We start from the raw sequence: 16,384 nt of genomic DNA, 5'->3' as shown, positions 1-16,384 counted from the left end.
ATTGATTGTACTTGGCAGAAAATAAAAACTGGCAAGTGCCTGCCAACTAACCACATTTTTCACCAATGCAAGTATGAAAAACATTGGAGGCATTCTTTTTTGTAAAATGCATATTTATTTTGTAGACCCTACCGATAATTCAATAAAAACATACAGCCCACTTCATTTTCTCAATAAAAGTCTGCATTCAAAAGAAGCAGTAGCTTAAGGTTATCGCCATCAGACTAGTTCAGTCTCATATAGCCTTTACCACAAACAGACTACATTCAAAGGAAAGTAGCAGATGCAGGCCTTGTCAAGCCTTCTGTTCAGAAGCACTGAGTAACACATCTTCAGCTGAGTTTATAAAGATAACTATGTCTCTCTCTGTTCTCTCTGTACATATACATATATGTGTATATATATATATATATATATATATATATATATATATATATATATATATATATATATACAGACACACGCACACAGACACACACACACAGACAGACAGACACGCACACACACACACACACACACACACACACATACACACACACACACACACACACACACACACACACACACACACACACACACACACACACACATATGGGTCTACTTCAGAAGACTGACCACGCAAAAGACTGAAAATTCTAAATATTGAGCACATTTTTAATGCCGGGGAAAGCCTCTCCTGCACCCCTCATGTGGGGGCCCCACATATCCTCCTAAGTATATATACCAACTGCAAGATAAGGGGACAATTCTATCATTCAGTATTTTGAATTTTCAGTCTTTTGGGATTGTGTCTTTTGATTCTTCAGTCTTTTGAAGTAGACCCCTATATATATATATATATATATATATATATATATATATATATATATATATATATATATATATATATAGATATAGATGTATATATATATGTGCATGTTTTTGAATGATTTTTGCTCAAGTCACAGAATAACAAGAAAAAAACATTGAAACACAAAACATCCAATGCAGCAGGGCAAGGAAATGTTCCTGGCTCCTGATGAAACATTGTTAAAGCCCACTTGTGAATTTTGCCAAATCTTTTATTTCAAGGTTTTTGTTCAATATTTTCTTATTTGAACAAAATACATTCAATATTTAAGAAAATATAGATAGATAGATAGATAGATAGATAGATAGATAGATATCTCTAAACACATGTATAGATAGAAAGTTAGAGAGATAGAAATACCCAGAGAAATGCAGAGACAAGAAGAAAATGCAAGCATGCAACTCCAAACATACAGTGATGAGAAGTTAGGTCTTCATCCCAAACCCAAGAAATGTACAGCAGAAACCAGAAATCTTCCCACAGAGTTATTGTGCTGACATAAACCTGTTTTTGAAGCATGTACCAATGCATCAGTCACTCTTGCTACAAAAGGAGAAAGCCTGATGCCTGTAACAGCCTGCTTATGTTCCAGCCACCACCATGGAGAAGTAAGACCTTATGTTTTATTTATTTATTTTACTTTAGCTAACTGCAGCAGAAATTAATATGAATAAACCATTGTGTGTTTCGGTCATCTGTTAATGTTGTCAGCACCCAGTGATCTCTACATCATGGTCTGCTCTTGTAGAGTGTACATGTGATGCATCTATACTTATGCTGTGGTTTAGTCAGTTATATACTGAAGTAAAACTAAACAACAATATGTAAAAACATCTGCTGGGACTGTGTAACAGTGGTGAATTTCTAAACATTGAGCTATGTGAAGCAATTAGAGTAAGCATGCATACAAGTAGCCTACTCAGTTACATTTGGAATGTGCATTATAATTTTCTAAGTCTGGATTAACTATACTAATTTAGTATTTGGAATATTTGGAATATTTACTGGAATAAAGCCTTTCCATTTTTTTTAATTTAAACTTTTTATCACTTAACATATTTGATAAAGATGAGTGAAGCAGTAATGATAATTCTTCAAAATAAGATAACTTTTGAAATATGTAAACCCCATACCCTCAAGGAAAAATTTGCCTCTAGTGTAAATAATAAAGTAAAATCAAAGAAAATCACTAACTTCACTAAAATCTTAGCCAACATTGTTTGAGAGGAAACTGTGGGATAGGCTGCTTCCAGACAGTGAGCATATATCTTATAAAAGTAATGAAAAATGTCAGATATTTTTGTTGAGTTGAAGAGCATTCCATAGGAATCAAAATTGCTCTAGTGTAATTTTTTTTAATTTAAGTGAAAAATTTAGTTCAACATTTTTCATCTTGAAGCCACAAGTCTCCATTTAATGGGCAAACTTGCCAGCAATATTAGTCAGACCCAAATTGATTACACCCAGGCCAACATATAGGACTTACTGTCAGATTCTCAAAATGAAGTTTTAATGGAAACCGGTTAGCCCTAGAAAAGTATTTATGAGAATTGGTCTATTCATGTGTGATTCATATTTATAAATTTTATTCTGGGATAAGTGCCATTGCTTCTTCTTCTTCTTCATTTGGCTGCTTCAGTTAGGGGTCGCCACAGTGGATCATCTGTTTCCATTTCTTCCTGTCCTCTGCATCTTGCTCTGCCACCCAACCACCTGCATGTCCTCTCTCACCACATCCTTATCTTAGGCCTTCCTCTTTTCCTCTTACCTGGCAGCTTCATCCTTAGCATCTTTTTCCCAATATGCTCTGCATCCCTCCTCAGCACATGTTCAAACCAACATAATATTTTCTCACTGGCTTTGTCTCCAAACCTTCCAACCTGGGCTGACCCTCTTATATACTTACTGGTAATCCTGTCCACCCTCATCACACCCAATGCAAATCTTAACATCTTTAACTCAGCCACGTCCAGCTCTAACGCCTGCCTTTTTGTCAATGCCACTGTCTCCAACCCATATAACATAGCTGGTCTCACTACCCTCTTGTAGACCTTCCCTTTCACTCTTACTGCTACTCGTCTGTCACAAATCACTCCTGACACTCTTCTCCACCCACTCCATCCTGCCTGTACTCTCTCCTTCACATCTCTTCCACACTCACCATTACTCTGAACTATTGATCCCAAGTATTTAAACTCATCCACCTTCGCCACCTCTACTCCCTGCATCCTCACCATTCCTCTATCCTCCCTCTCATTCACACACATATATTCTGTCTTAGTCCTGCTGACCTTCATTCCTCTTCTCTCTTGAGCATATCTCCACCTCTCCAGGGTCTCTTCCACCTGTTCCCTACTCTCACTACAGATCACAATGTCATCTGCAAACAACATAGTCCATGGGGACTCCTGTCTGATCTCGTCTGTCAACCTGTCCATCACCATTGCAAATAAGAAAGGGCTCAGAGCTGATCCATGATGTAATCCCACTTCCACCCTAAATGCATCCATCACTCCCACCGCAGACCTCACCGCTGTCACACTACCCTCGTACATATCCTGTACCACTCTTACATACTTCTCTGACACTCCTGACTTCCTCATACAATACCACAACTCCTCTCTAGGCACACTGTCATATGCTTTCTCTAAGTCTACAAAGACACAATGCAACTCCTTCTGACCTTCTCTGTACATCTCCATCAACACTCGCAGAGCAAACATCGCATCTGTAGTGCTCTTTGCTAAAGAGTGAAAATAACAAATCTATCCTTCTCCAGCTTCTTAATATGTTTGAGTTTCTCCCAAGATTAATTCCATATTATGTAGTGAAAGAAGCATAATAGCAGTTTACTATTTCATTAAACTGAGAATTTTAGAATAATATCTTTAAAATATTGCTGTATCTTTTGAACCCAATTAGAACATAGAGGATTATGAATGAGTCTCCAATCCTAGTCAGTGTGTTCTGCATTTGCGACACAGATGCCAAGGAATTCACTTTGTGTAAAGCTCAAGAGATACATTTTGTTATCTATGATGAGAACACAGTTGGTTACAAAAAGAGACCTGATCATAATTCTTTGTAGTGCATGGATCTTTATCTGCTCCATGTGCTACCAGTTACAGAAAACACGTTTTGAATAAGTGTTTTAAATAAAGATATAAAAGCACTATGATGCTGCCAAAGAGACAGTAGGCAGAAAGGAATTATCTTTCAGAAGAATGAAGCACTTTAAAAGCTGTAAGACAGTATGTTCTACAAAGCTTAAATATTTTTTAAATGTGGCAGAGGGAAGGTGTAGTAACTTTTAAAAGTTGCTTTGCATTCTGCCACTGTCCCCTGCCAGCTGGCATTGTACCTAGCAAAAGACCCAATCCTTACAGCACTTCAGGATGTTCAACAAACTTTTGTTAAGCACTACTAAGTGCTGTTATGATCAATTCTCCCACTTTGGAAGCATTTAACATGCTATTCTTATGTGAATATTATCTCGGCACTCTGTGCACTACATTATATAGTCTATAGTTGTCTATTATTGATTCTATCTCATTTCAGTTATTGCTAGTTTCCAGGTTGTAAAGGCATCTTAATAGAATAAAAATGTTGTGTGTATATATATTTATATATATATATATATATATATATATATATATACATATATATATATATATATATATATATATATATATATATATATATATATATATATACATATATATATATATATATATATGGGTCTACTGTATAACTTCGAAAATACACTTCTTCGAAATTACACAGTAGACCCTGGGTTACGAGAAAGTGCACTTACTCGAAACAGCGAAACCTGCTTCAGTGAACGGGCTACGTACTGCTGTTTAGTGCAGTAGTCACGGACCTTAGGGTTAGGGCATGAGTCATGGTAAGGGGAAAGCTATTAGGGCTATCCCCTTACTATGACCTGTGCCCTAATCCTAAGGTCCGTGACTTCCTCAACACAGTGGAGGACATAGCCTGTCCTCCACTGTGGTGCAGTAGTCAAGGACCTTAGGGTTAGGGCACGGATCATGGCAAGGGAATAGCTAATAGGTCTATCCCCTTACCATGACCCGTGCCCTAACCCTAAGGTCCGTGACTATTGCACCACAGTGGAGGACATAGAATGTTTTCCTATTGTCCTCCACTGTGGTGCGATACGTTCGTAGAAGCAGTGTTCGTGGAAGTGCACTTTCGAGTAAGTGCACTTTCACGGAACACAGGGTCTGCTATATAATTTTGAAGAAGTGTATTTTCAAAGTTATACAGTAGACACACACACACACACACACACACACATACATATATATATATATATATATATATATATATATATATATATATATATATATATCTTCCCTAAGTCATACCATTATTGTTCTGCAAATGTTTTGTTACAGTCACTCTTTGAATTGTAGAGCTAAAGCATTGCAACTATCTGTAGAAACTTATTAATACCTAGCTGGCCCAAGCCATGGCTGGTAACTTGACCTTAAAGTCAGATTTATTGCTGATTAAGACCATCAGCAGAATGCATGGAACATCACCTCTCCATAAGCCTTCTTTTTCATATAGTTCTATTATTATTGTGCAATTTGAAATCAAGAAGGATTAGTTAATTGCACAGAAAGAGCAACCATATTGCCAAAAAACATATTTTAATTATTTTGAGTTGTCCCATTAATGAGAGAGGAAATATTTTCATGCTAACATCTCATCTGTATAAAATTGTATCAGCATAGCATTCTGTATCTTTAGACTGTCCCTTTGCCAATGACAGGTCCGTTTTATTGTATTTGTAACAGGAACTGATGCAAACAATGATTAAGTCTTGTTTTGGCCAACAGACAACACAGCAAAAATAATTAAAAAAATGCTGAAGCCACTTTCAGCAAATAAGATTTAAAGCTTTTTTGCAGGAGCAACCTCCCTGCACCTCCATGTGGAGGGATATCCCCTATACCACCTCAATGTATATACAATAATTCTGTGGTCACACAACAGTGCAGAAAGGACAACACCATGTGATCACTGTAAATGGTTTAGATATATACAGCCATCACACTGTTGTTAGTCAGACACTGTTAGCATGAATACACATTCCTTGTTGTTGTTGTTGTGTCTTTCGGCTTTTCCCGGTTAGGGGTCGCCACAGCGGAACTCCGGTCTGCTAATGATTGGCAGTAGATTTTTACGTGCTGAGTTGCCGGCCCTGATGCACAACCTTCAATAAAGGTATGCCCATTTACGCATGTCTCCACACAGGAGACGCTCTAGCTGAGAATTGAACAGGACAACATCTTACTGAGAGGCGACAGCGCTACCGCAGCACCACCACCGCAGTCTAATACATGTTCCTTGTAATATTAAAAATTGGGTCTTAGTTATTTTTAACCAAAGGCATTCTGCCCTTAACAGCAAGTTCAGCAAACTCCATAATGTACCAATGAATACCATATATCATGAATAGCAAGTCTTCTGCAATATATGTAACATTTTTGAAAAGGCTAATTAATTAAATGCAAGTGACTCATCCAGGTGCATTTGTAGTTAACTTCTACTGAGGCCTCTAGGCGTCAAATATTGCTTGTTCATATTTGTATCAATAATTCTAAAACCATGCTACATACAAGGTTTTAAAAGATTTCATCTTAAAGGTCACATTGTGACAAATCCAACTGCATTAATATTTTAACTCTGTCTAGTGCAGGTAAAGATATATTAACTGTTGTTTTATGATATTAATTTATATAGATATAATTTCCACATTTTTCTAAATATCTCAACAATCAAGTAAGACAGACATAATTCCTTATCCTCTTATGAAAGGCTCTCAGCTAGATGAATAAAATGCTGCTGACAGTATGTATTTAACTTGAGTGGTTGCTGAGATATTGTAAATTGTTTACAAAATAATAGTGACTGTGTTAAGTGGGACTTATAAAATTTAGTTTAATACCTAAAACTTAAATAATACCACTATAAAAATTGTTTGTGCTGAAAGCATTGCCATTTATACTTCTTTCATAACCCCTATGGTTGCAGAGATATGAACATTTGTATGAAATGTGAGGACATAATATGATTCTGTCAAAAGGCTTAGCTCCGCCCACTGGAAGCCACAGTGCAGTGAATAGAATCATTAGGCTTGATAGCTGGGTTTTCCATGAAAAAGGTCAATAAAACTGCAAATGTAATACTGTATAAGAATGAAGGGTAGGTTAGTAGACAGCTCTACACTACTTCATTAGATCCCAAAAACATAATTCTAATTCTTAATAAAGAAAAACAGTTGAATGTGTTTGAATAACCAGTTTGGAATGGCATGTAAGAGAATATGTTTTATAAACATAGTTGGAATATGTACAAAGGTTGTAAATGATTCAATGGGAATCTTGTTCAGATTCAAATCTTTATTGGATTTAAATTTGTTTATGGTCATTAAGACATCACTAAGAATCAAATCTGAAAACAATATTGATGCTTACTTGAGAGGCAGATTTTAAAGACATTTTAAATGAATTCTGTCATACTTGGTTGCTTGCATTGATCTTTATAAAATCCTGCTGTAGCTTCAGTTATCTACATAGCATTATAAAGAGTTTTTAAATAAATCATCTTAGAAATATTATGTTTTATTAATTTGCTCCATTAAAAAGATGACCAATGCATCTATACTATAGTAAGTGGATTATTTATGAAATTGAGATACTGCTTATATAGATTTAATCTCTTCCCATTTCTGATTGCATAATCACACTTTTATGAGCTGTTTAAGGTACACTGCTGTATCCATATCTTTAAGTTTACTTGTTGTAGCATTTCACTCCAGACACTCTCTTGCTCTGCTTTTACATTAAGAGGACTGGGATTATTCATCTAGTGGCTGTATGTGTTTACCTGGTTTTTCTGAGCTGAGAAACCCACAAAAGGGCTGTAAGTAATTTTTGCACTTCTCATATACTGTGACTGTACTTCAGCAGTTTAAAAAATGCAGTGTTTGCTGCTGCTTTGCACTTTATTTTACTACTGCATCTGTTGCACTTTGACTATATTTCACACCAGCTGCTGCTTTTATTTAATTTTGAAGAGAATGAGAGGGAGAGAAGGTTGGATGATGTGGGGATAGTGAATCATGAAGTGCAATGGATTAGCAAGGAGGAAGTAAGGATAGCTATGAAGAGGATGAAGAATGGAAAGGCTGTTGGTCCAAATGACATACCTGTGGAAGCATGGAGGTGTTTAGGTGAAATGGCAGTGGAGTTTCTAACCAGCTTGTTTAATGAAATCTTGGAAAGTGAGAGGATGCCTGAAGAATGGAGAAAAAAGTGTTTTGGTACTGATTTTTAAGAATAAGGGTGATGTGCAGAGCTGTAGTAACTACAGAGGGATTAAATTGATCAGTCACAGCATGAAGTTATGGGAAAGAGTAGTGGAAGCTAGATTAAGAAGGGACGTGATGATTAGTGATCAGCAGTATGGTTTCATACCGGGAAAGAGCACTACAGATGCGATGTTTGCTCTGAGAGTGTTGATGGATATGTACTGAGAAGGTCAGAAGGAGTTGCATTGTGTTTTTGTAGACTTAGAGAAAGCATATGACAGACTGCCTAGAGAGGAGTTGTGGTATTATATGAGGAAGTCGTGAGTGTCAGAAAAGTATGCAAGAGTGGTACAGGATATATATGAGGGTAGTGTGACAGCGGTGAGGTCTGTGGTGGGAGTGGTGGACGTGTTTAAGGTGGAGGTGGGATTACATCAAGGATCAGCTCTGAGCCCTTTCTTATTTGCAATGGTGATGGACAGGTTGACAGACGAGATCAGACAGGAGTCCCTGTGGACTATGATGTTTGTAGATGACATTGTGATCTGCAGTGAGAGTAGAGAACAGGTGAAGGAGACCCTGGAGAGATGGAGATATGCTCTAGGGAGAAGAGGAATGAAGGTCAGCAGGACTAAGACAGAACACATGTCTGTGAATGAGAGGGAGGATAGAGGAATGGTGAGGATGGAAGGAGTAGAGGTGGCGAAGGTGGATGAGTTTAAATACTTGGGATCAATAGGTCAGAGTAATGGTGAGTGTGGAAGAGAGGTGAAGAAGAGAGTACAGGCAGGATGGAGTGCGTGGAGAAGAGTGTCAGGAGTGATTTGTAACAGACGAGTACCAGTAAGAGTGAAAGGGAAAGTCTACAAGAGGGTAGTGAGACCAGCTGTGTTATATGGGTTGGAGACGATGGCATTGAAAAAAAGGCAGAAGTTAAAGCTGGATGTGGCAGAGTTAAAGATGTTAAGATTTGTACTGGGTGTGACTAGGGTGGACAGGATTAGAAATAAGTATATTAGAGGGTCAGCCCAGGTAGGAAGGTTTGGAGACAAAGCCAGAGAGGCAAGATTACGTTGGTTTGGACATGTGCTGATGAGGGATGCTGAGTATATTGGAAAAAATATGCTAAGGATGAAACTACCAGGTAACAGGAAAAGAGGAAGGCCTAAGATATGGTTTATGGATGTAGTGAGAGAGGACATGCAGGTGGCTGGTGTGACAGAGCAGGATGCAGAGGACAGGAAGAAATGGAAACGGATGATCTGCTGTGACGACCCCTAATGGGAACTGCCAAAAGAAGATGATGATCTCTGCTGTTTTATTCATTGTTATTATTAATTCAATAAAAACTGTTGCTTATTCAAATTTTAAAAAACCCTGCTTTTTTTATGTTCCATTCCACTTCTGTTGGCCGTAGTACAGATTGGATTCTGACCAGCTGAATTCAGTTCTGTTTGTAGACTGATCTCTAAAAATTGGGGCATCTTTTTTTGGAGAAGCCTCCCTGTACCCTTGTGGCAGGAGCATACAGTAAGACTATCTAATTGAAGGTTACTGGTGCAGGGCTCAGTTTGAGCTATTTCACTGGTGCAGGGCTCAGTCTGAGCTATTTCACTGGTGTGGGGCTCGGTTTGCGCTATTTCATTGGTTTCTTTGGATTAGCTGCTTTGTTCTTGTTTGTGCATAGCACATCATCAAGCACCACTGTGCAGAGGGGTAACTCTTGTCAGTTATAGATGTGGAAGTGCCAATAGAAGTATTTTCCCTTAGAAGTGGCTGGTATCTAGCAGAGCAGTTCTTGAATAGTTCTCAGCTATTCAGTGAAACACACAGCAAAGAATTTTACCTCTTACCTATCAGCATCAGACCCTATAGATCCCTCTTTTATAGACCTCCTACTGTACACCCCATAGGTTAGTCCACTAAAATAGCTCCCTGCCTGATACCACCATCTTTTTTCTTCTTATCTGCTGAGATACCAGGTTCAAACCTTGCATTATGGATTGTCACTTTCCCTCTATTTCTCCTACCAGCCTGGTGGACAGGACATGGGTTTTTTGAGGCAGTGTAGCAACTGCCTCATGTACACTGATGACCCCTTACTCCTAAATCACTCAAGTACAATTCGCGAGAGATGTTCCTATGCTAAGAATCTGTAATCACTGCTTTCTCGCACCCAGAACAGCAGCACTAAACAGGTCGCCAGCTCACACACCATGACTCCTATTCATTATATGCACCCAACACATAAATCTTCATATGCAGAGGTGCTTTCCAGAAACCTACCTAAACACCAAAGACCACCAAAACACAAACATGTTACACCTAACAGAACACCCAAAATACCCAATACACATAAAACCACTAGTACCTGTAACTCCATAGTGAGACATACAGATGCCCCCACTCACATGGTTGAACAATGAGAAGATTACAGTCAGCTGCCTGTCTGGTGGAAGGATTCACAAGATCACACATGCACTCAAGTCTCTCAACAACAAGTACCGTTATGACTCTGTCATAGTTCATGTTGGTGTGAATGACTTGAGACGTACCTCTGTGGACTATATGAAGAGAGACATGATTGAGCTCTACGAATATGTGTCCCAGGCAGGTATGTCCCTAGCCTTGAGCAGCATTCTACCCTCACCTAGGATGATACCACAATATAAACAGAAAATGATTGGCTTCAGTAATTGGCTTAGATTCTGCTGTCATTCTACGGGGATCCAGTTCCTGTCAGCCTGGGACAACATAATGGATAGACCACAATTATTTGCCAGAGATGGTCTTCACCTGGCACCTCTAGGTTTTCGGTTGCTGGCAAAGGCACTTGCCTCCCCCATAATGTCTTTTTTAGGCAAGGTCACAACAACAAAATTCACGGCATGAAAATATCAAACACAAAGAAACTAAAGGTCATGCTGCTAAATGCCAGAACTTTAAATCAAAAATTGCACTGGAAGCATTCCTCTTCCTGGAAGATGTTGACATCTGTGCAGTCTCAGAAACTTGGCTCAAGGCTGCAGAATGTACCCTGGCCTTGCAAGGATACAGTGCCTTCCAACCTTTCAGAACACAAACTGAAGGTATGAGAACCAAAGGAGGTGAAGTATCTGTCTTCATTAAAAATAATTAAACCTCTACACTGGTTAGACAAGAAATCTCTATGGAGCTACTCCAAGTCCAAATTACTGTGGTAAGACGTCCCTTTAGGTCATCCTCAGTTACAGGTCCCCTTCTATGAACCAAGACGCCCACATAGCTTGTTTAGACCTACTTCAGACAATTAAGGTACAACCTAACACCTTAGTCATGGGTGAACTCAACTATCCTTCTATTAATTGGGAAACTTATATGGGCCCAAACTCACTCGCACAAAAGTTCCTGGACGTTGTTAACTCAAGTGCCCTGGAACAAATAGTGCAACACCCCACAAGGAGCTCAGTTGTTCTAGAACTCCAATGTTCTAGAAGTGGTCCGCACCAATATGAGTAACTGATGCAACATCTCAAGTGTAGGGCCCACACTGGTTAAATCTGACCATTTTTTAAGTAGCAATAGCACTAGAACTCCCCAAAGGAGAATTCAGGCTAAAAAACTTCACCAAAGCTGACTATACCCTCCTAAGGGAAAGGTATAATTGAGTTCCATGTTCTGGTTTCCATAGATGGCACTGACAGCTATACTAAGGTATACACTGATGCCCTGTACAAATATCTACACAAATGCATAAACACATCCGTGCTGGATAGGGTTAAAGCAAGATCTTCAAGAAAAAACAAACAATCCTGGTGGACGTCTAGCATTAACAAATTATATAATAAGCAAAAGAAGCTACTGTCTAAAAATACTAAAGTGAGAACCCAAAACTGGAAGATCACCATTCTCAGCCTAAATGAGTAAATAAGGCAACTCATAAAATCTTCAAAGAGCAACTATGAGAAAATTTTAGCAACCATAGCCAAGGATAACCATAAGACTTTCTTCAGCTATGTCCACAACCTAAAAGGTAGGACTGAGATGTGTACTGAGGTAATTGTGGATGGCATTGCACACACTGACCATGTGGAAATTGCAAACCTGCTAGCAGACAGCTTTAGCGAAAATGTCACCCCCTATCTCCCCCATGCATACCACAAACCATCATCTCCTCCTCTTGCCACCCCTATAGTGCCTTTTTTAGGCAAATTTCAAAGGACAAAACCACCACTGTAACAGGTACTCAATGCTAAAAGTCTAAACCTCAAAATGCACTTTCTCGTGGCACTCCTAAAAATGGAGAACATCGATATCTGTGCAGTAACTGAGACTTGGTTCAAGGCTCCAGAGAGCACCCTTGCAATACCAGGCTACAACTCTTACCACACTTTTTGGCCACCAAACCAGGACCGAAACACTAAAGGTGGAGGAGTGTCCATATCCACCAAGGATATTCATACCACCAGGCTAGTTGCCCAACACAATGCATCTGAAATTCTCCAGTTGCAGCTAACACTAGGTAAGACTGCAATCCAAATTGTAGCTTGCTACAGATTCCCCACCATGCCCCAGGATTCTCATTACACATTTCTAAACATACTGGAAAATAATAAGATACAACCAAACACCCTAAAACTGAGTGATTTCAACTAACCTGCCATTAACTGGGAAAACTACTCATGTACAAACACCTTTGCCCAACAGTTCTTTGAATTCATAAATTACAACGTCCTGGATCAACTAATCCATAGTCCCACCAGGGGCTCCAATATCCTAAACCTGGTCATTACCAACATGGGAAATCAATGCTCCACACCTATGGTCACCCCCTCATGGGTCAGGTCTGACCATAAGCTAATCACCCTTGACATCCACATCCCACCCCCACCCCCCAGTAAGGAAACCTCTTTAAAAATCTTCTCCAAAGCCAACTTCATGCTACTCAAGTTAGAAGTGGCAAACTTCATAACACCCATGCAGACAGGAACTGAAAGTTCGACTGCTGAATCCTACATTAAGGCACTGTATGAGCACATCCACTTGTGCATGAATCATGCCATCCCAAATAGAACCAAGGCACTCTCCTCCAAAAAATGGAAGCCAGTCTGGTGGTCCCCTGTCATAAACAAACTTTACAACAAAAGGAAGAAACTGTTGCAGAAAAGAGGAAAATCCCAGGATGCCAAAAACTCCATTACCAGCCTTGGTAAGAAGCTGAGACCCCTCATAAAATCCTCCAAAGCTAGTTATGAAAATAAAATTGCCAAAGATTCCAAAGACAACTACAAGGCAGTCTATAGCTATGTCAAGAATCTAAATGGCAATGTTCAGATATTCTCTGAGCTAAAACAGAATGGCATTAAATATACTGATCCCAAGGATATTGCCAATATCCTGGCAGATCAATTCAGTGCCAAATTCACCCCCCTCTCACCCTCTGAAGCATCCATCTCAATACCAAAAGATTGCCAAATTCCGGTAATAATGGCCACACAAGTAAAAATCGCTCTCTCAAAAGCTAAGAGTACAGCATCCATGGGACCAGACGACATCCTGGGCTATGTACTACATGAACTACAAAATGAACTGGCACCTCACCTAAGTGTCATGTTTAATCATAGCCTCACCTTAGGCTTCATGCTCATTGAGTGATGCACAGCTACAGTTATCCCACTCCACAAGGGGGGATCCAACTTGGATCACGGGAACTACCGTCCCATCAGTCTGATGAGCCTGATCTGCAAGGCCATGGAATGTATTATCATGGAACTTATAAACAAAGACATTGGCAACCTTCAAACACTGGACACCATCCAGTTTGGGTTTGTGAAGAGCTGATCTTGTCTCCTGAACCTGATTAACTTCTTCGAATCAGTCTCCAGAACCGTGGATGAGGGTAAGGTGGTCCACACAGCCTATATGGACTTCACCAAGGCCTTCGACACCATCCCCCACTCTGGAATCATAGATAAACCTACTAAGTCGGGCATTAATCCCTACATCACTCGATAGGTTGCCAACTGGCTTACTGACAGAACCCACACTCTAAATGTGGCCAACTCCAAGTCCAGCTCCAGACAAGTGATAAGTGGAGTACCTCATGTTTCTGTCCTGGGACCACTTTTGTTTGGCATCTACTTCTCTGAAGTACAGACCAACACTAAGGGACTCTGACTAACAAAGTTCGCAGATGACTGCAAACTGGAAGCCATTATTGAATACCCAAATGATGTGGATATTCTACAGAAGGGCCTTACAGAAACAGATGCTTGGTGCCAGAGCCATGGGCTCAAGCTCAATGCCAAGAAATGTATAGTTATCCCCTTTGGGAAAAAAACATGTACCCGTGAATTACCATATAGGTGGCAGTACACTAAATACTGAAAGTGTGATAAGAGACTTAGGGACACATGTGGACAGTGGTCTCACCTTTGATAACCACATCGGCACAACAGTCAGGGAATCCTTCTATGTGGCACACCTCATCACTAAGGGCTTTTCATCCAGAAAAAAGGAGGTCATTGTCCCACTGTACTCATCCCTTATTAGACCCATTATAGAATACAATGCCCCGTTTGGTATGTACCTCTTAAGACATCTGCAACAACTGGAAAGGCCGCAGAAATACCTCACTAAAAGAATCACAGGCCTAAAGCAGATGCCCTATATTGACTATCTAAAAAAACTCCAGCTAAATTCTTTCGCATATTGTCTACTCAGAGGCGCTCTCTGCTTAACACACAAGGCCATGTCAAACCCAGAGCTGTTGGACATGCTACACTTAAAGAAATCACAATCCCTCAGAGCCACACACTCCAGGGATCTAAACCTTATCATCACAATGAATAAAACATGCTGGAGGGATAGGTATCTGACCCAGAGACTCCCCAAACTCTGGAATAGACTGCCCATACATGTCAAGCAGAGTGCCTCTTTGGCCCTCTTTAAAAGGAACATTGACCATTGGATGGGAGATAGGAAATTCACCCCAGGGATCACGTCAGTCACCCTTCTAGACAGGGGTCCAGGGAAGTAAATATTGTAGGAAGAAATAGCCAGGGAATTGTTATGGATAGGCTTGCATAGGCCCTAGGGCCAATAGCTGAGTACCATCCTATAACCTATAACCTATAACCCTGCATCTCCAAAGAGCAAGTCATCAATGCTCTCTCCAAGGCTAAGAACACAGCCTTGATGGGACCAGATGACATTGTGGGTTACATTCTTAATGTTCTAAAACAAGAGCTAGCTACTCCATTAGGTACTCTATTCAATCACAGCCGTAGTACCTGATTTGTCCCCACTGAATGGAAAACAGCAACAGACCTGAGTAACTATAAACCCATAAGTTTAACCAGCCTCATCTATAAGGCAATGAAATGAATCATCATGGACCTCATAAATAAGGATATAGGTGACCTCTAAACCCTGGATCTGTCCTAGATCAGTTTTATTAAGGGGAGGTCATCCCTGCTAAACCTGGTGGACTTCTTCGGGAATGTGACCAGAGCCATAGATGAGGGCAAAACCATGCACACTTGACTTATCTTGACTTGGCCAAGGACTTTGACATTATTCTATATTCGGGCATCATTGACAAACTAACCCAGGTGAATATCAACCCCATGTTGTCAGGTGTAATGCAAACTAGCTCTCAGATTAACAACACTCAGTCAAAGTGGGAGACTTTACTTCTACCAGCAAACCTGTCACCAGTGGAGTCCCACAAGGGTCAATGCTGGGTCCCCTCTTCTTTGGTATGTACTTCTCAGAAGTCCAGGCCAAAACAGAGGGGATGTGTCTAACCAAATTTGTGGATGACTGCAAATTAGGTGGTATCATTGAATCCCATAGCGATGTCAGCATACTTCAAAGGGAGCTTACACAAACCAGTGATTGGTGCCAAAGCCATAGTGTTAAACTAAATGCTAAAAATGCATCACCATTCCCTTCAGTAAAACAATGAACCTGCTGATTATAAAATAAAGAATAATACCCTAAATACCAATTCAGTAGTGAGAGTCCTGGGAACACAAGTTGACTGAGACCTCAACTTTGACCACCATGTGTCTTCTGTGGTGAGGAAGGCATTCTACATCACTCACCTGATTAGCAAAAGCATCACTTATAGAGCAAAGGAGCTTATAACTCCCCTGTACTTGTCTCTCATCAGGCCTATTATTGAATATAATGCTCCCTTTGGTAAGTAC

The sequence above is a fragment of the Protopterus annectens genome, chromosome 3.part1 (genome assembly GCF_019279795.1).
Source record: "Protopterus annectens isolate FY-2018-M chromosome 3.part1, PAN1.0, whole genome shotgun sequence".
Lineage (NCBI taxonomy): Eukaryota > Metazoa > Chordata > Ceratodontiformes > Protopteridae > Protopterus > Protopterus annectens.
This window is presented reverse-complemented; position numbering follows the sequence as displayed.